This window comes from Telopea speciosissima, chromosome 7, assembly GCF_018873765.1.
Source record: "Telopea speciosissima isolate NSW1024214 ecotype Mountain lineage chromosome 7, Tspe_v1, whole genome shotgun sequence".
Taxonomy (NCBI): domain Eukaryota; kingdom Viridiplantae; phylum Streptophyta; class Magnoliopsida; order Proteales; family Proteaceae; genus Telopea; species Telopea speciosissima.
This window is the reverse complement of record NC_057922.1, coordinates 46,081,535-46,103,529: the sequence shown is the minus strand read 5'-3', so window position 1 is coordinate 46,103,529 and position 21,995 is coordinate 46,081,535. Positions and strand designations below refer to the sequence as shown.

The following is a 21,995-nucleotide window of genomic DNA, read 5'->3' as shown; positions in this document are numbered from 1 at the left end:
TCTCCATTGATTAAAAACTTGGCAACGTAGGTCCAAAGTTACAACCTAACACAAGGTCAGCCTTGAGTAGAAACAGATCCTCTCCCATGTGGGTGCCTCTCTAGAGTGCATCTGACGGCTAGGAATGCATGAGGTGCATCGAGATATGTGCATGAGTTTGCATCATGATAGCCCAACCGTCAGATGGGCGTTGAAGACGCATCTGCATGAGAGAGGATCTAAATGCTTTGGTGATCTGTCGCTATGATGATCTACTGCTATGGTCAGTTGTGGTGCTATGATGTGATATATTTTGCTATGGCAATATGACGATCTCATGCTATGGAAAGATTTACCGCTATAGTGTTATGACAATCAAAATCAGTATCATTTCACTAAAAAAAAAAAAAAAAAATCAAAATCAGTATCAGATTGGTATCGAATTGGTATATCGAATCGAACTGTATCAATGTTGTTTGAATCACCGATTCTAGGAAGAAGAAGCGGACTAAAAAAATAAAAAAAAGTGCTACGTAAAAAAGAATAAAACGAAAGAGAGAATCAGAGAATGAAGAAGGTAGGAATAAGGATGTTAATCGATACGGTTTTGGTATACCGATATGGTTTCGATACTATACCGAATACTGATTTGGTACAGGTATATTGATGAGGTTATTTTATCAGGTTTCTTAATCTGGTTTTACATATAACTTTACCACGTCTCTGTGCATCCAATTGTCTCACATAGAAGGGTGATGTGGATTGACAAAACCATAGATAGGTATTTCCTAATCTTAGTGCAATCCAATCAAAGCCGAGATGAATATATCACATGCTTCAAGATTCCCAACCATTACTACGGGAGGGGAGAGAGAGAGAGAGAGAAATACACCTTAATTTTCTTTAATGCAAATATGTATTAACTATGTTGTAACTAATTATTACAAATAAGGGGTTCTAATCAAAACTCCAAATCATTCACAAAAAAAAAAAAAAAAAAGACTTTGAAACTACTAAAGAAAAAGAAGTGAAATCTTATTAACTCTTCTAATGAAATTGTGATTATGTTTTCATATCCAAGTGAAAAAGAAAAAAAAACAACTAAAGCACCCTAAAAATTTTTAATCTAATTAGCTAGATGAGGAATCACAGTTTGCTGCATGACATTGGCAATATTCTCGTAAGCTGCTTGTGTTGGATGGATGGCATCAAAGAAAATATACTTGGAAGAGTCTGAGCAGATTGGCGTAGTCAAACTATTGCACAGTTCACCCATCTCTAAGTATCCGGTCCCACAACACCCTTTTAGGGTTTGTTCAAAACCTATAAATAGAACCAATTATCCAATTTATCAATCAGGAATACGTACATCATAAGCCTATATATAAAGCTAATTAATGAAATAAGATTAATTAAATCACAATTGAATGCATACTTACCATATTTATTGGGATAGAGAATCATGTCCATCAAGGGACTATAGATGTCTGCATAAGCAAGTTTGGCACCAGGGAGTGTAGCTTCCCACCTTGTGATATAACCTTGAAGCTTGGCGTTGTAGACTTGTGAATCCTCATTCTGTTCGACTACACACTTATGTTGTAGTATGTTTGGACCCGGTGTGAAGGTACCCACAGTCGCTTGAATCGGCAAACAACCAACTGGTGGGAGACCCGTTATCGAAATCTTTCTTGCTCCATTTCTATAAAGATCCTGTAATTTCCATCCATAACAATATATGAAATGAAAAACAAACAAGATTAATTACCCATTAATATGATGAGTAAAAAAAATAAACAAGAAAGAATTATTACTGACCGAGACAAAAGTCTCAAGATTACTGAGAAGGAAATCATGGTAATCGGACAAGGAATACTCCACCCTCCTTGTGGGTAAATCGTAATAGTTAAACAACATATCATTGGTTGCAACACCAACTGTGAATATGGCGTTCTCGATGATCTCATCTGCAGTGGCGTTTCCTACTGTAGACTGGATCCTAGAGATGCAATCTTGGAAGTGGACCAACTGGGTTGACATTTTGATAACAGAACTTATGTCGGCAGTCATGTCGTCCAATCCGGAACCGGCAGAGGCAAAGCTGACACCGGTGAGCAAGTCATGGTTGGAGATCTTTGGATCAAGGTAGGCTGGCATTGAATCCTTAATCCCTAGACTCGAAACAATCATGTCTGTAACGAGATTGCCATTAGTGAAACGGCCCGTAGCGATACCACCTTCGAAGTCACGACCGTATGGAAGGTGATCAGCATGCATTAGAGTTGTCAATCCATCGTTATTCCCTGAATCTAAAGTTGAATCACCAAAAGCAAAAACACCAGTAATCTTGTGATTATTTGCTTCTTGATCAGAAACCACAAGAAGAGAGAAGAGGAAAGAAGAAGAGTGAAGATGAGGAAGAAGTAGAACATTATGGCACGTCCCTTCTCCATTGTCAAGCACGCACTAGAACTTAACTGAACTGAACTATATCTGATATCAATATATCGTCTTATAATAATGGCTATACCATGTATTGATTGACTCTATATATAGGGTTTGGTCGTAGTGTTATTTACCAATTCTAGTTGGAATTAGAGTTGGAGTTCGAGTGGGACTATATATATCGGTTTAGTAAGGACGGACGGTTGTGATTCCATGAGTTTATGGTTACACTTCATGTACAACACTGATAAGATGCCACTTGTCCTTTTAAGAAAGAGTTTCATCCATTATTTTTTTTTGAAGAAACCAAATTGAAAAGGAAGTTGGAAGGAGATAATATTAAAGAGTAAACACTTGAAGTTTCCTTCATCTAACCAATCACTCTCTCTCTCTCTATAGATCTTCTAGTTTCATATTGATTAGTATTATTTGTTGTATAATATAGTTAGGAATCTAAGGACTTTAGGTTACAGGTGTGTGATCAATGGTTGAGATTTTTTTGTCAATTTAAGGACTTTAAGTTACACGTGTTTGATGAATGGTTGTGATTGATCTCTATCTTTCTTCTTCTTCTTCTTCAACTCTGAACTGCGCTGGAAAACGATGGAAGTTAGTGATCTCTGCAAATTTCTTCATGGGTTGAAACCGGCGTTGGTGATGGTGATGGTTATGGTGATGGTGATGGCCATCTTCGCTGGCCGGGAGTCAATGTGTGCTATATATAAGCTTGCAACCATAGATGGGATGAATATCAGAATATTGGTCGCATACAGATATATATATTCGACCAATATTCTCATATTCATCCCATCTATGGTCAGTCACTAGCTAGCTACTGCAAAGAATTAATTAATGCATGAGATCGAGTTTATCTAATTATTAATGATCGAGATCGAGAGGACTTCTAATCTGTTCTTGGACATGTTCTTAATTTTCAAGCATTTCTTTGTGGGTTACTTGGGCGGGTAAGTCTTTCATTCTTGTACGTACGTGGATCGATACAAAACTGTACGTTGTTCTTCACTCTTCAGTACGTTGTGGTTTCCTGAACTGAACTGAATTCAGAATTCAAAGTTGAAAAGTGTAATATTTAGTAGTTAATGATGTAACAAACAAACAAACAAACAAACAAACCTCTTTCTCCGTTTTTCGCTTCCATAAATTCTGCACATCCCATTAAATATTAAATTGGACTCTTTTCAACTTATTATTAGTAGTGGGTCTGGGTCTAGTAGGGGCCGGTGTCGATCAAAAGCTGGCCCCCACTGATCATAGGTCCGGTCCGTCCAACCATAAACCCAACTAACTGGTTTAATTAAACCCGACTTAGTGGGTTTACTTGCTTAGCGAACGGTACAGTACAGTGTCGGGCTCGAGCCTAGACTAATTATCATTTGGGCGGGCGTTTAGTGTTTGGTTGTGGCTTAATTGTTGCATGCGCACCAAACGGGACCAATCATTTCTAGAATGTTTATAGTTTGATCAACTCCTTAATTTATAGCCCAATATAATTAGCATGCTTATAGACTGATTTGATTAACTAAATGATGTGGCTATGGTGTACGTACGTGTGGCCTTGAATTTGTGAGGATTGATCAGCCCTGACCAGGATCCACCGAATTAACACCCCTACTTAGTTCTGTCTTAACGTAAATATTTGATTAATCACAAAATTTTCTTTTTCATTGATGAGTTTTAGGGGATCGGTGGCTCAGAATCTATATGTGTTAAGTTTAAACTTAACATCAGCAATGACATTTGCAGCGGCCATGACAAATCTTGTTCCAGTCATAACCTATCTCTTAGCTGTGATTCTCAGGTTAGTTTTTTTTTTTTTTTTGTTTTTTTTTTGGTTTTTTTGTTTAATTAATAATAATATTGTGCGATGGAGATAAATCATGACCATTGATGGGGTTGACTAATCAAAGGATGGAGAGGCTGGGGATTAAGACGATAGCAGGGAAAGCACAGCTTGTGGGGACGGCCATAGGTATAGGAGGGGTAATGGTGCTGACATTCTACAAAGGACATGAGGTCATCATTTGGTCGACGAATATTGACCTTACACGTGGACTCGGTAATGCTAGATCAACCACATCAGCAACTACACATGCGGCTGGTAATCCTGCATTGGGATCAATCCTAGCCATTGGTTGTTGTTGGTGTTATGCAATCTGGTTGATTGTTCAGGTGTGATTTTACAACTAACATTGATCCCTAGCGGACTGCACTACCTAATTAATTCATCACCTCCACTGATTTGGAATTTCCCCTCGTTCTTCCTTTAATATATGCCTGCCGTTGATTTTGTAGACTAAGATGAGCGAGAGTTACCCTTGTCCCTTATCAAGCACGGCTCTGATGTGCTTGATGGGGTCTGCACAAAGTGCTATTAGCTATTTGCGTTGATCAGAAGTGGGAGGAGTGGAAGCTTGGATGGAACATCAGGCTTTTGACTGTACCTTACTCGGTATTGGGATTCCGATTGGACGAAGGAGATTGAATTTTTTTTTGTTTTTTTCTTTTTTTTTCTCTTGATTGATTGATGATTGAATTAGCTTAATATTTAATCTTAATGGAGACAGTGTGTTGCGGTGATGTAGGGAATATTGGCATTAGGGGTAATGTTTACGTTGGTAGCTTGGGGTGTAAGGATGTTTCCCCCAAACTCCACAGTCCGGGAAATTAGATCAAGAGAAGAGGGATCGTTCACAGTGGGGGTTCAACTCTTGCCTCGGTAATCCAAGTACTTTCACAAAGATAAATAGTAGTTGAAGACGAAGGAAACGTGTATTTATTGTGGACTCTTGTCCGGGATGAACAGTCTACAGTGCAATGCATAAAGGCACAGAAAATGAACTCCCTAAGATCACACCATTGCTAAGCTAGAATTCCGAAAGGAAAGATAAATGAAAGATGCAAGTTTTGGGTATTTGATTGATGATCCCCTCTACACTCTTCCCCTGCTATTTATGTGCTGTGCAGAATCACAGATTAGTTGGTCACCATGTTGGCCACTATTTCCCATACCTCCTGATTCTGCTCTAACTGTCTGCACGAAAAGTAACCACCTGATCAATCATAACCGTAAGTGTTGATTGATTGCAACTGCTAGTCCCTCTTGACCGAGCGCAGCGAACACCCCCCTCTGCCCGAGAGAAGCAATCTTCGGGCAGCTACCACTCTGGCTTTGTGACAGAAGATCCTAGGTGAAATTAGGGTGTAAACAATACCCCCGACAACCACTGTGGATGATGCTATAAAGTCCATATGTGGTTACATAAGACTCTCTGTCCCCATGCGCTCGGTCTCCTTTTGATGATTCCGGCTTAAGACCGATTCAAACAGCATCACCATTCATTCACGCACTATCACCATTGCGGGATTTGCCCCTAATTGAAGCACCTGCATTTCCTCTGGTTGGTGATGAGTTCCTTCAAAAGATTCTCCACATTTGCCCCTTGCTTCAGGAAAAATTAAAATAAAGTTTCCCCTGGTCATTACTAGACTACATATCAAGATGACATGTGTCCCATTAATACATATCATAAAAATTAAGGTCAACTTTAAAACCACTATATGGTTTCAAATAAAACCTTTGTGTTTTACCTCCACCACATATCAAGGTCACATGTCAACACATGTCATAAAGAAAAGCTATCCTTAAAACTACCACACGGTTGGCTTCAAGATTCAAACAACCGTAGTAGTATATAATTTATCTCTTATGCACACATGTCGCAACCATGTAAACCATCAAATTAGGAATGATGAGTCTCATCTTCAACCTTTCACGTACTAGCAGAGAATGGAAACGGATGAAATTGAGAATAAACTTTCACTACCAACCGCTGTTGTGGCTGTTACCGGCAAGGCTGGTACATAAGACATGCCCCCTGCCGATAGATTACAGCTTTTTGGTGCTCATTTACAATGGGATTTGCCCCCTGCTGAGCACCTTTTAGTGCCTGATTCGGGATTGGATTCCCTTCATTGGCAATTCTTCTTCTTGGCAATAGGATTCAATTCTAGCTGGTCTCCCACCGGGTATGCCAAAATGTTTCCACTAAATTCGGCATCGACAACGTGAATTGAAGATACCACAAAATGAATTGAATCAAGTAGTGGATTCTACCAGTGCCTTGGTAATCCAAGGACTTTTCAAAACAAATGCAAAGATTGCAATGCCAAGAAAAAGAAAAAGAAGAAATCAAATTAATTTTCTCTCCAGATACATCTATGGTAAAATGTTTACAAACCCTCCATTAACGCCCAATGACGCCTCTTTTGAGATGCTCCCATCTTGCCATTGAAGGAATGTAGAGATCTTCAATTTGACTTAGAAAATAGTACTGTTGAAGAGTAACTCCAACAGGTTCTTTTAAGGAAAAGAACAAAAACCATTTACAACTAAGAAAAGGAAAAAGAAAAAGACAATAAAAGATAAATGTAAAGACTTGTTTGGTTTGATTTGTGGATCACTTCTTCATCTCCAGCATCACTTATATAGTTGTTGTTGGCAATCCCTTGCAATTATTAGGTGGTTAAGTAACCTCCCATCTTCTTCACTTCTCATTTTTGAATTTAAATTTGAACACCTTTAGGTGGTTACGTAACTATCCATAACTTCCTTCACCACCTTCCTCCTTTGTTGTTCAAATTTCAAAAAAGAACCAATTACATGGCACGTGCAATGCACGGCCTTGAAGTATGCATGGCTTTTCGGTCATTGATCGTTTCTGACCATTTTCGATCATTGATCGTTTTCGGTCTGACTGCTTCTGACTATTTTCAATCACTGACCGTTTTTCGGTCACTTACTAACAAATCAGTCTTGACATAAATAGATTTCAGTCTATTTGTCTATTGACCGAAATTAGGTGTAAACAAAGGGCAAGGGGACCACTGTTTGTATCGATTTTCAACCCTCTGATGCTTTTGATGGTGGCAATCATGGGTTCCTTGTTCCTTGCCGAGAAGCTACATGTTGGAAGGTAAACAAAAATTTTGCATACTTTTCCTTAATTAGGGTTGGGGAAAGTTTTCATACACGGCTGTGTAAGCCGTGTATGTGAGAGGGTGGGAGTTTCAAGGCCTTAACTAATGGGTGGGGATTTATGACTTTTCCAACTCTTTATGAGAGGGGACATGACCGTGCATGCTTACACGGCCATGTATGAAAACTTCCCCCATTAGGTTTTGTTTGGTTGTGAAAAATGAATTTATGTGTCTCTCTGTCACTTTTTTATATTTTTAAATAAACATTTTCTTTTCTTTACTTGGCTTATTTTGCAGCCTAGTAGGGGCAGCGCTGATAGTGGTGGGGTTGTATGGGGTGTTGTGGGGAAAGGGGAAGGAGATGAAGAGGATGTCTCTGGTTAGGCGGCCATCTCAAAAGAGCTCCAAAGATGCTGGGAGCCAATTGAGGTGGTTGTTACTACCAATCCTTCTTCTTCTTCTTCTTCTTCTTCTTCAGTAACAACTACTAGTACAACAACTATAACTAGCACTACTATTGATACCAGCAGTTTCAACGGCAACCATAACATTGGCCTCTCATCGACTGCTCCTCATAACTTGGCCGCTGTAACCTTAGCAGCAGCAGCAGCAGGAGCAAAAGAAGAAGAGGAAGACCAGGAAGAAGTGGTGGTGTCACCCCGTACGACATCACTCACCGTGGAGCATTGTATTATTTTCTTGTTTTTAAAGAATTGCAATGGTACATACACAAGCAAACACTAGAGAACATGTCAATATGGTCAACTGTTTTTTTTTTTTTTTTTTTCATCGCCTGTTTAAATATTTCTTTTCTTCAGATTTTCTTTAATTATAGGAAGAGAGTATGGGGAGCAGCTAATTTACCTTCTTTTGCTTGTTCCAATTCTGAGACAATACCCATAGCTAGTACAAGAAAGAAGTGGAACTGAAAGAGTTTTAAGTTTTAGCACCATTCATTGAATGCAGTTATTGACTTCCAAGTGAAAATGTGATTTTTCAATTTTTTATTTCGTGGATGAAATAATTAATAATTTTCTTCTTCATAGGGAGTTAAGATCAAGGATTTTAAATTCGGAATTGGGGATGGAATCTATCGGAAGTGGTCTCAAAAACTCTATAATTGGCCCTCATATCTGAAAATACAATGGTTTGGTCCTAAAAACCCTAGAATCTGTCGTTTCAAAATGGTTGGAATCGATGAATTTTTTAAAAAGTGGTTGCGAACTACGAACCTCTCTCTTTGATATTTTCATTATTGGGAGTACGATTTTAAGAATCAGGAATCGGATCAGTGAATTGGTCAATCAATTCATATCGAAATTGTCCATGACCTATTCAGCCAATTTTTGCTGATTCGGGTCAAAATTGGCATTTATTGATTCAATTTCCAATTACGTTTTTGGAAACGTTACGTGGGAGTGGTAATCTAGGCCTAATCGTGATGAGAAATTAACCCAACCTGGTTGTAAGAAGGATCCCAAATCCCAACCTCGGTCATGGAGGGAGAGGGTAGGGGTGTCAAAATCTAGCTTGAACCGATCGCAACCAAATCGAAGGTGATATGAGCTTATTGGATCATGTTTCAAGCTGAGGTTTTGTGATACCGGTAGCAAAGCAGACCACATTGAAACTGAGAAGACACTGAACCGAAATAACATGATTATAAACAGATAGTTGCCCTAAATTCATATAAAAAACAGAAATCGGAGCACCCTTACTTGCTTATATTTACAAGGTAAACCGTCACAGAAATCGTGAATCATGTTTGGAACTCACTCATTCGCATACCGAAGCAAATCCAAACCGACCGATTGACACCCCTAGGAGAGGGTAAACCCAACCCTAAGCCATGCCAGAGAAGCCAGCCTTGGGTTTAAACTTAAGAGATTGAGCACAAGACGAACATAATATTTGAAGCCTAGCGGGTTTCATACCACGACAAGCACTTCTCAATTCTATCAACCCAAGCCCAAGCCATGTCTGAAAGATTTATGAACCCAAGCCCAATACAGATCTTGGGTTGAGCTCAACGGTTAGGCACCTAAGGAGACTAGTATAATAAACCATCCGGCCTCCCTCACCTGGAATCGGGATTCGGATTGGAAGAAAAAAACCCTAAACCCTCGTTTTCAAACAGAAACTGCCGCATTAATCCGATTTTTCAAAGCCTGCTACCCAAGTAACCTTCTCACTATAACTAAAGGGAATACAGATTTTGAAAGGAGACGAAAGAAGAAGAAGAAGATCTCTAAGAGATCGAGTCTCGCGTCGCTTGTTGTGTTTGGAAAAGAGCCAAACCTGTATCTATATGCAACCAAAATTCTCATATTATTGAAAGAGGGATCGATCGATAGATCAAGATATAGAATATGAGAATTTTGGTTGCTTATAGATACATGTTGAGTCTCAAAAAGAAAGAAATCAAAACAAATCTATATATGTTGTCTGCATCTCTGCATCTCGGTCTTTTTTTATTTTATTCAGATGCTAATAATATGTTAATCCTTTGCTTTATTTAATTATTTATATGATTGGATAATTAACCTGCACTTTCTTGGACATGTTCTTGCAGAGACTAAAGTTAACATTGATCGATGGTCGCTTTCCAGGCATTTTTATGTGGTATATTTGGCTAAGTCAGATTTGGTGCGATTTCTATTTCAATTGCAAATTGATTTCATGAAATAATGGGAAGGCTGAATTGGAATGAGAGGGATTTTATGGTGGGGGTGCTTCTTGTGGGTGTAGTGCAAGGGTGGGGAGGGGAGAGGGTTGACGTTACAGGGAATCGGGGTTCATGAGTGCAGGGGGAGATAGGAGAGAGGACATCGTAAGGATGGGGAGGCAGAGGCAAAGAGGTAGGGGGAGGGTAGCCTTAATATGGTTGTTGTTTGTGTTATGCTCTCTGGTTGATTGTCGGGTGTGATTTTACTGTAAGATTTCCATAAGGTGGGCTGGCATAGTCCCACTTTATTTTATTAAAATCGGTTTAGTTGTGTTGATGGGAGCTGCCTTAATGGTATGAGTCCAGTTATCATGTGTAGACCTAAAGTATTGTTTCCTTAATGGGAAGGAAACCCTAGTTTCTATGCAGGGTCGGTCCTTACCCTCACCACTATAAATAGTTGTCACTGGCCCATTAAGTGACTTCTTAGAGAAAACCTAAAGTCAAGTGGAAGAGGGGAGACCAGACCAACATACGTGTGTGACAGGGATCGTAAAGCAAGTTTTCTGCATCAGCCATGGATCCAGGTACGCCATTCGCACCTCCATAATTTATGTGTATGCTCATTGATCTCCATGAATGTTCCGCATGATTGCTTTTATCAATGGTATCAGAGTCTGCTCATGGTTGATCAATGAGGCTGCAATTTTTATTATTGTTATTGCATGTGAATGCATTGGATCCAGATAGATCAACAAAAAAAAAAAAAAAAAAAAAAAGATTGCATCGGCCATGGCTGAAACCATGGTCGTGTGAATGAAGCAAGTTCTCTCGGCATGTCTATGTTTTTGAAGCCACAAATGAAGAAAAATAAATAAAAATAAGGTGGAGACCCTTCTCCGGCCATCGTAGCTGTTATGCTGTGTTTTTTATTAAAAAAAAAAAAAAAAAAACTCTGTTTGGCACCGAACCTCGGCATTGTGGTCGCCAAAGGGAGAGGATTTTTTGCTGGGGTTACCAGTAGCCGCCGTGCCCCTATCCGGCCACCGCAAGGGGCGGCAGTGGGGTTCTTTTGAAACCCATAAATCTGGTTTTTATTTTTTATTTTTTTAAATTTGGTTGCTGTTTGGGTTTTTTGCCGGAATCCCATCCGTGGTTGAGGTCGGCAGAGGGAGTGAATTCTTCGTTGGGTTTTTCCCTAGCCGCCGACACCTATCTGGCCACCGGTAACGCTCAACGGTGGTGGGTTTTCACAAAACCCGTAGAGCTTTTACTTATTTTTTTCCCTGTTTGCATTTTCGGGAAGAAGACAGGGGAATATTCCCCTGTCGATTCCTTTCCTTTTAATTAAATATATATTTAAAAATAAAAAAAAAAAAAAAAAAAGGAAAGTCAAAAAATCAAATTGGTAAGTAATGGTTTGCTAACATGCGCCTTTGGGTTTTGCTAACATGCACCCGGGTCGGGTCGACCCGGTGACCCGGGTATGTGATCCGAATTTTGACCCGACTCGGGTTAACTGACCAGTTGACCGGCCACAGTTTGACCATTGACCAAAAAACAAAAAACAGAAATAGATACAGAAACGGAAAACAGAAAACAGAAACAGAAACAGAAACGAAAAATAGAAAACAGAAACAGAAATGAAGTTGTTTTGGTTTTTTATTTATAGTTTATTTCTGGTTTATTTCTCCTTTCATTTATAAACAGAAATAAACAATGAAGTTTTGGTTTCCATTCTGTTTCTATTTATACCTTGTGCTATTCTGATCTGTCACGATAGGGAACACATAGCTACTAACACTCAGAAAATTTTGATGTGTTTCCAATTTTCACATTGTGAGACTTTGTGATTGTCATTGTGTTGGCATATTATTTACTTGTTGGATCTAGCAATGGCATGATATGAACACCTTGGATATATATTGTTTGATATCTTTGTGTTCGAAATTACAGTATAAATCTTTGATGGAAATTGTTTAAAATTAAATGGGCATACAATAGCAATTCAGGTCTGTAGGGTTCCGTAATTTTAATAATTATGCTTCCACTCAGTGGGCTGATTGTTGAGGTTGTGAAATCGCTATTGACCATCCAGATGGATTGCAGTCAAGGAAACCATATGACGAACGATGTGCTCTTGCTACCACAGGTAAGTCTTCGTTTGGTCAGTTTCACTTGACGGTGTAAGGGTGACGTTTTGGGCTTCACAGCTTTGGAGGTTCTTGTCTTGCCACCACAGGTGACGGAATCTTTAGAGTGGTGTTGTTTCAAGCGTCTCGCCTTGCATGTGAGAGATTCCACTGCGTGTTGGGCGATCTTGCCACCATAGGTGTGACCCCGATGACGCCAGATCTTTGCCCAGTTTATGTTTTCCTACAGTTATTGAAAATAAAATTGGGATAAATCTGATTAATGACCCCAAATTAATCAATTTTGATTATATTCTTGGGATGTTGATATGCTTCCAGTTTTTTGCATATTGTATGTTTTGGTGAATATTTGTAATTATGTTTGTCAAATATGACTTCCCAATTATCTTCCATCAAAGTTCTAAATGGTTCAAATTTTGAGAAATGGAAAGATTCTCTTATAATTACTCTTGGGATTATGCGGCTTGATTTTGCCCTGAGAGTTGATGAGCCCGCCAAGCCCACAGCTGATAGTGACACTGCAGCAAAGGCTCTCTATGAAAAATGGGAGGAGTCAAATAGGTTGTGCTTATTGATCATGCAGCACACCATGGACAAAATGATAAAGAAGAGTGTGCCTGCAACTGAAAAGGCTAAGGATTTTCTTGTAGCTATCAGCAAGAAATTCACCAAACATGATAAGGCTGAAAATGGTACTTATATGGAATGGTTCACAAACACCGAGTATGATGGTACAAGTGGTGTACGCAACCATATCCTGAAAAGATGACCAACTATGCCAACAAGTTGGGGGAGATGGAAGTGACCCTATCAGATTCGTTTCTTGTGTGGCAGATTATGAAGTCACTTCCATCACAGTTTGAAAGTCTCAAGAGCTCCTATGGTGCTAATCAGGCGGAGTGGAGTCTTGAGGAGATGACTACCATATTGGTGCAGGAAGAAGAAAGAAAGAAAAAGGAGAAAGCAAATTCAGCCCATTTTGTTTCCAATAATGGGGGTAAGAAGAAGAAATTCAAGAAAAATTGGAAAGGCAAGAAGTCAGGTGGTTAGCAGGCAAAATCTGAGAAAACTGATCAGAGTTTGAAACCAAAGAGTGAAGCTTTCAAGGGAAAGTGTTATTTCTGTAAGAAGGATGGGCATAGGAAGACAGATTGTTTTGGATACAAGAAATGGCTTGAGAAGAAAGGTACATCTTTAGCGCTAGTGTGTCTTGAATCAAATTTAGTAAGTGTTTCCCCTGATTCGTGGTGGATTGATGCTGGAGTAACTATTCACATCACTAATTGTTTGCAGGAACTAAGAAACAGGAGGAAACCAAGTGAAGGAGAGATGGTGGTCTACATGGGGAATGGAGAGGTTGAATACATAGGAGTAGTTAGATTACATTTTTCTACTGGTTTTGTCTTGGATTTGAACAATGTGGTTTATGTACTGTCATTAGGCAGAAGTTGATTTCAGTTTCTAAACTTGATGATTGTGGTTACACTTTTAATATTGGTAGTGGGAAACTTTCTCTCTATTTTGGTTCTTTTTTAGTTGGCTCTGCATTATTGTGTGATGGCCTTTATAAATTTGATTTGGACACTACCTCTCCCAATCTTGTTAATTATGATGTTGCAAATATAGCTTCTAGTTCTAAACGTGGTAGGCTGGATGAGAATTCTTCTATGTTATGGCATAGACATTTAGGACACATCTCCCAACAGAGGATAGAACGGTTGATTAAGGATGGTACTCTTCCTCAGTTGGATTTCTCAGATTTTGGAACTTGTGTTGATTGCATTAAGGGGAAACACACCAGAGCTAAAAAGAATGGTGCAACCAGGAAAGGTGAGGTACTAGAGCTGGTTCATACAGACATCTGTGGTCCATTCACTCCTGCTGCCATGGGTGGCTACAGATATTTTATTACCTTTATCGATGACTTTTCTTGTTTTGGCTATATTTACCTTATTCAAGAAAAATCAGATTCCTTAGATGTTTTCAAAATTTTTAAGTCTGAGGTAGAACTTAAAAGGGAAAAGAAGATAAGGAGTGTGAGGTCTGATCGTGGTGGAGAATACTATGGCAGATATGATGAAACTGGGCACAACCCTAGACCGTTTGCTAGATTCTTACAAGAATGTGGTATTGATGCTCAATACACTATACCAGGATCCCCTGAGCAGAATGGGGTGGCTAAAAGGCGAAACCGTACCCTTATGGATATGGTCAAAAGCATGATAAGCAATTCATCTTTACCGGATTTTTTGTGGGATACATTAAAAACAGCAGTATATATTTTGAACAAAGTGCCTAGTAAGTCTGTTCCCAAAACTCCCTATGAGTTGTGGACTGGCAAGAAACCAAATTTGTCTCACCTACATGTTTGGGGTTGTGCAGCAGAGGTTAGACCTTTTAACCCTCAGATAAGGAAACTTGATCCTAAAACCATCAGTGGTCATTTTATTAGTTATTCAAAAAGATCAAGGGGTTACAGATTTTACTGTCCTACACATTCTACCAGAGTTGTGGAATCTGATCAGGCAGTTTTTCTTGAAGATAATATAGAAATTCAGACTGCTCAACCATGTAATTTGGTTTTTGAGGAGGAGCGTGTTCTTGTGCCTGTACCCTTGACACATCCGCCTACAGTAGTACAGCCTCAGACTATACAAGATAATGTTCCCACTCAAGAACCTATGGAGCCTGTAGTAGTTGAAGCTGCACCACCTGTAGTTGATGAGATTCAGGACCAGCCTGTAGTTGATGTTCCCTTGAGGAGATCTGAAAGACCTCGTAAGTCTGCTATATCTGATGATTATGTTGTTTATTTGCAAGAGCATGAGTATGATGTTGGTATGGATTTTGATCCAATTACTTTTGACCAAGCTGTTAATGGTCCAAATTCTTCAAAGTGGATGGTTGCTATGCATGAGGAATTGGATTTCATGTCAATTAATGGTGTTTGGGATTTGGTGAAATTGTCAGGAGAAAGTAAACCGATTGGTTGCAAATGGGTTTTCAAGACCAAGCGGGACTCCAAAGGCAAGATTGAACGTTACAAGGCCAGACTTGTAGCAAAAGGGTTCAGCCAGAGAGAGGGCATAGATTACAAGGAAACTTTTTCACCTGTCTCGACCAAGGATTCTTTTAGAATCATTATGGCGTTAGTAGCACATTTTGATTTGGAGCTTCATCAGATGGATGTCAGAACGGCTTTCCTTAACGAAAATCTGGAAGAAAATGTGTACATGATGCAACCACCTGGTTTCGAACAGGCTGGGAGTGAGCGTCTTGTATGTAAGCTCAAGAAATCTATTTATGGTTTGAAACAGGCATCTAGACAGTGGTACCTCAAGTTTGATAAAGTTGTTACATCTTGTGGTTTCAAGGAAAATCTGGTGGACCAGTGTATTTATCTGAAGATCAGTGGGAGTAAGTACATTTTCCTTGTGCTTTATGCTGATGACATTCTCCTTACCAGTAATGATGTTGGTCTTTTGCATGAGACAAAACAGTTGTTATCTAGTCACTTTGATATGAAGGATCTTGGTGAAGCCTCTTATTATGCCTTGGGTATTGAGATTCATCGTAACAGGTCTTGTGGCGTCCTTGGTTTGTCTCAGAAAGGCTACATTGAGAGGATACTGAAAAGATTTAACATGCTAGCTTGTTCACCCAGTAAGACACCTGTTGTGAAGGGGGATAAACTTGTTAAGTCTCAGAGTCCACAGACTGAATTGGAATGTAATCAAATGAAGAACATTCCTTATGCATCTGCTGTTGGTAGTTTGATGTATGCTCAAGTTTGTATACGGCCTGACATTGCCTATATCATTAGTGTACTTGGTAGGTACTTGAGCAATCCTGGTGAAGCGCATTGGGTAGCTGCCAAGAAAGTCATGAGATATCTACAGGGTACCAAAGATTTCATGCTTACTTATAGAAGATCTGATTCTCTTGATGTGGTTGGCTACACTAATGCAGATTTTGCAGGATGTCCAGATGATCTCAAGTCTACATCTGGATATGTTTTCCTCATGGCTGGTGGGGCTATATCTTGGAAGAGTGTCAAACAGACACTTATTGCATCCTCTACAATGCAGGCAGAGTATGTGGCGTGTTATGAGGCCACTGTTCAGGCATTATGGTTGAGGAACTTCATTTCAGGGCTACATATTGTTGATTCTATATCTAAGCCATTAAGGATTTTCTGTGACAACTCAGCTGCGGTTCATTTTGCTCATAACTGCAGAAGCACTTCTGGTTCCAAACACATTGACATTAAGTATTTTCTCGTCAGAGAGAAAATTCGGGAGTCACAGATAACAGTGGAGCACATCACTACAGATATTATGATTGCTGATCCTCTCACTAAGGGTTTAACTCCAAAAGTTTTTCAGGAGCATATTACTAAAATGGGATTAGTTTGCTCTTTTGATGCACTTTATTAGTGGGAGTTTTACTTCTGTATTCAGTTACTTTTGATTTTCAGTTATCCCATCTTATTATTACTATTCTCGAGAATACATGCATTGTTTTATGGCCATTTGTTTATGTGTATACACTTGGATAATTGCCTCCTACAGAATAAATTGAGGCCATAAGTGGTGTATTTACCTCATTCGGTATTCGAGGTTCCAGTCAATACACACACATCCAGTTAATAGCAAAAGTCTCACTTGGATTGAGAAATGGTGCTAGTGTCTTGGGACATTCGGATCCAGTCCCAATGAGCTTCCTTAGGTGAAGCATAAGCGTTTTGAGTGACACTTGCGGTTGATGAGACCTCCAATTTTTGTCTCATGTGGCTCATTCGGTTTTTGAGCCTGAACCAATTTGGAAATTGGCATGCTGATCACGGTCTCATGCATTTTCCATACCACACTCTCATACTATACAGTCCAAGTCGGTGAGGCAATAAGCACTTTGACGTGTTAGGTCCCTTGTCTCTTTAGCTGTGATGATCTGCACTGTTGGGTGTTTGTAGTTTCATTCGGATCAAGGCATCAGGTTTAAGGTGTACTCCATTCAACACTATCTTTTGTGGCCACAATCAATTTGTCTAAATCAGAGAGTCATTTTAAAATGATTTTCAAAACAAAACTTGTGACATATGCAGCCCAAGTGGGAGATTGTAAGATTTTCATAAGGTGGGCTGGCATAGTCCCACTTTATTTTATTAAAATCGGTTTAGTTGTGTTGATGGGAGCTGCCTTAATGGTATGAGTCAAGTTACCATGTGTGGACCTAAAGTATTGTTTCCTTAATGGAAAGGAAACCCTAGTTTATATGCAGGGTTGGTCCCTACCCTCACCACTATAAATAGTTGTCACTGGCTCATTAAGTGACTTCTTAGAGAAAACCTAAAGTCAAGTGGAAGAGGGAAGACCAGACCAACATATGTGTGCGACAGGGATCGTAAAGCAAGTTTTCTGCTTCAGCCATGGATCCAAGTACGCCATTCGCACCTCCATAATTTATGTGTATACTCATTGATCTCCATGAATGTTCCGCATGATTGCTTTTATCATTTACAACTAATAGGTCGCCCTCCAGGAATTTCTGTGTGGTTTATTTAGCTTAAAGTAAGTCATTCTGATTAGATCAAAACTGTTATTCAAGAACTTATATCATATAATCTTGTAATCTTTCATGATATGAATTCAGAATCTCAAACTTTGGTGTAATTTTTTCAATAAATGATTCATCAAACCTTTTTCTCCGTTTTCTTTTCTATAAATTCTGCGCGATTCCAATAAATTGGGGTCTTCTCAATTTATTTACTCGTTCTTTCAAGATTTAATTTCCTTTTGGTTGATTTGCTTAGATTTAAGACATTATTCTGTGTGGGGTGTCAAAAGCTAGCCAAGATTGATAGGTCCGACTCGAATCCATTGGTTCAAACCCAAAACTGTATCAACCAGTTAGTAAACGGTACAATATCGAGCCAAGACCGATTATAATTTGGGTGTTTACAGTGATTAATTGGTTGTAGCCCATTGGGCATCAACGTTTCCGGGCCAACCGTTTATAGCTTGTTTATAGCTTAATCAATTAGTTTATGGCATGTTTACAGCTTATATATAGCCCAATTAGCTTGACATTGATTACATATCGGTAACCAAATGGTCGAATATAAACGTGTCCATGCCTAGCCTAAATCCCTGATTAACTTAAATGGTGTAAGGCCACCCGATCAAAACCGACTGATTAACACCCCTAATTCTATCTTAGTAGGTGTTTGTTTAATAACAAAATTTTCTTCCTATTAACATTTTAGGGGGAATGGTTGTCTCAGAATCTCAGTGTCATTTTATAAAATTAACATCAAAATGACATTTGCATCGGCCACGAAAAACCTTGTGCCAGGCTGCCAGCCATAACTTTCCTCGTAGATGTGATTCTCAGATAAGTTTTGTGTTTTCCATTTATTGTTTTAATATGGTGTGATGGATATATCATGTCGGTTAATAGGGTTGACTAATCAAAGGATGGAGGAACATCCACATCAGCACCACATGCAGGTAATTAATAGCGCATTATGGGCTCAATCCTAGCCCTTGTTTTCTATTTGTGTAATGCACTCTGGTTAATTGAGATAGTGTGTTGCGGTGGGGTAGGGAATATTGGCATCAGGGATAATGTTTACGTTGATAGCTTGGGATGTAAGGGCAAGTGGACCACTGTTTGTATCGATTTTCAATCCTTTAACGCTTTTGATGGTGGCGATCATGGGTTCCTTATTCCTTGTCGAGAAGCTACATGTACAGATGTAAACGAATCGGATTCGGCTTGAATAGTGCTATATCCGCATCCGCATCCGATTAACTTTCGAATGGATTCGGATAGTTCTAAACAGATAGAATACGGATATGGATCGAATATTTTATCTATTTATATGTAAATATAGTTTTTCGGATAGCTATAGCCTATCCGAACGGATTCGGATAATGCTAAACAGATATGGAAACATATTTCGGCTATTCATTTACATCCCTAGCTACATGTTGGAAGGTAAAAAAAATTTGCATTGTTGCTTAATTAGGGTTTGTTTGGTTGTGGAAAATGGATACAAAATAAAAGACAATAAAAACATAATAACAAAGGAATAAAGTTTTTCTTTGTTTGTAAAAATTCCCTTCCTTACTGTTGATGTGATCATGTGATTAGACTCTTGTGCCAATTCATGGTAATGTTAGTTATTGTGAGAGGATTCTTCCTTCACCGTAGGTGAAAGAAAACTCGATCCTAAGAAGTAGAAAAAAAATGATGAGTTTATGTGTCGTTTTGTCACTTATTATAGTTTTAAATTTTTTTCTTTTCTTTTCTTGGTAACCAAACATAGCTTATTTTGCAGCCTAGTAAACTCAGAATGGGGATTAGGGTTGGAAGAAAAATTATTTGACACTTGGAATAGATTTTTTATTTTTTTTGGTAAACAAGACACTTGGAATAGATTGCAAGGATACATGGTAGTAAAAGGGACAGTTAACCGTCTCTTACGCTAACCCGATGAAAGAATAAGAGGATCGGAAAGCAGCCTCTTTCTGACTCGGTGAAGGTGGGTTTTGAAGTGTTTATTGGGGCCGAGGCAGTAAAATCCATGAGGCATTCTAGTCCATCACCAGTATTCTCTTAATTTGTTTCTTTTTTTTATTATTATTATTATATTAAATTAAATAAACTGCAAATTTGGATTTGAAGAACATAAAACTCAAAACTGTAAAATCAATGAGGCAATCTAGCTGTTTTCAAATAGTAGTCAAACAGCTAAATCATACAAACATTGCCGAAGATAAATTTTAGGAGATTTTTAAGGACATAATAATGAGATTTTTGAAGGTGCATAGTAGACAACAAGTGCACTACTTATAGGTGGAAAAATTATCTCCTCAGGTTCTCTGTCTGGTATAGTTCCCTACTGCCTCTAATAAGAGGGGGGTGGATCCCACCCGGGCAGTGTGTTCGGGTAGGGGGTAAGGTGGTCATTTTTACTCCCTATGAGAGGAATCGAACGAACTGTACTGGGCAGGGAACCTGAGAGGATAAAGATCCCTTATAGATGCCATACAATTGTTTTATCTTGGAAGACGATTGATGTTTGAAGGTCTACGGCTTCGAACACAGTGTCATGCCGGAAACCACCTAGCAGCTCGGATCCAACGGTTCGAACTCATTGACCCGGATCATTGAATGCCTGAGCTGCCAGGTATCGACATCCCCACCTGGCACTGCCGCACTACACACGTCTAGGAATTGGAGAGGATTAAAATTCGTGTCATGCCACATGACTCAATGGATTTTCATCCTCTCAAGTGCAGTTCACTACCTAGTACATCGGATGGTGGCCACTGCACTTGGGAGGATAAAAATTCAATGCACTTTAAAGGTGCACAACACCGCACTTGAGAGGATAAAAATTATGACTCAACCCTCCTACATCTTTGACATGTAATCCTGTTGCAAAACTATTGTCTTTCCACTAGATGCTTCTCTAACATCAAGAGCTACACAGAGGTTGGTTGAGTTACAAAGAGGTTGGTTGTGGCTCCGTGCTTAGTAGACCTACAAAACTGGATTTGTTGGTCAAACAACGGTCCAGGGATAAAAACATGGTTCCCTAGGGAAACCAATTAACTGAGAATTAGGGTATTGCACGCCTTGGGTTATCCCATGGTGTCCCATGGGTGCCCCATTTTAATTTTAGGGTCTCCCATGGGAACCCTAGTGCATCCCTAATAGGGCTTCTCCTTCCCTCATGTGTCCCACGCAATTATAGAACACATTAGGGACAAAGAAAATACATCTCTAGTCATCACATGGCAAGAGGGATCCGTCCCATACTCGAATGCGCAGCGGAAATTAATCGATTCGAGTTTCTTTCGCATCCCATAAATATTAATAATCAATGAACAGAAGGAATTAATAAAGAACTGCTAACCTGGTGAGCCTCAAGTGTTGCTCCTCCAATTGACAGTGGTTCTTCCTCCAGTGAGCGCTCCAAGCAAACAGATCTGAATCTCCAATGGTGCTACCAAGGTTCTACATGCCAATCCCAGATGCCCTCAAACTCCTCAACACAGATCTAGGGTTTCACAAACCCTAACTCTCAAACACAGGTGAGAGAAGCAAGAAGAAGAAGAGAGATCACAAGAGGGAGAGAGAGAAACCAAAAACGTAGGAGAGAGAATGTCTGCTCCAAAAACGTGGAGAGCTTCTCTCTTCTGCGTTTTATGGTCCCCTATTTATAATAATCGGGTTTAATTAAATCCTAGATAGATTTAATAGAGCCCTAGTGAGAGTCTGACTCTCTCTCTCTCAGTCTGGCAGTTCTGTTTAAACTCAAAGTGCTACACAGGTGAAGAAGCAGAATCTAATAGGGAAAATATTAATTAGATTCTTTATTTAATTATTAATGGATAATCACAATTAGCACCAAATCCATTAATTAAATAAAGAGCCAATTAAATTAGCAAATTCCAAATAACTCCCTATATGATAACAATTTATCATATACAACCCCCCCCACTAATCAACACCATCATTATGGAATCTAGAGCATGTACACATGTACTGCCAAACCCCAATCCATAGTACATGTCCATATAAGAGCGTCTGTGCATCCGATCGGGTCCCGCAAAACTCGATAAAACACTTTATTTGAAATAACTATAAATAATGTATCATTTTATGTAAAATAAATTTTGCAAAACCATTTCCAAAATGGTACTGGATCCAGATTCTGATCCGACCATGCACAGACAATCTCT

At 39.2% G+C, this 21,995-nt stretch overlaps 1 pseudogene; it reads left to right on the top strand.

Annotated features, from left to right (window-relative positions):
- The first annotated feature begins 1,924 nt into the window (after positions 1–1,924).
- On the top strand, positions 1,925–12,419 carry LOC122668626 (annotated as a pseudogene).
- Positions 12,420–21,995: the final 9,576 nt, after the last annotated feature.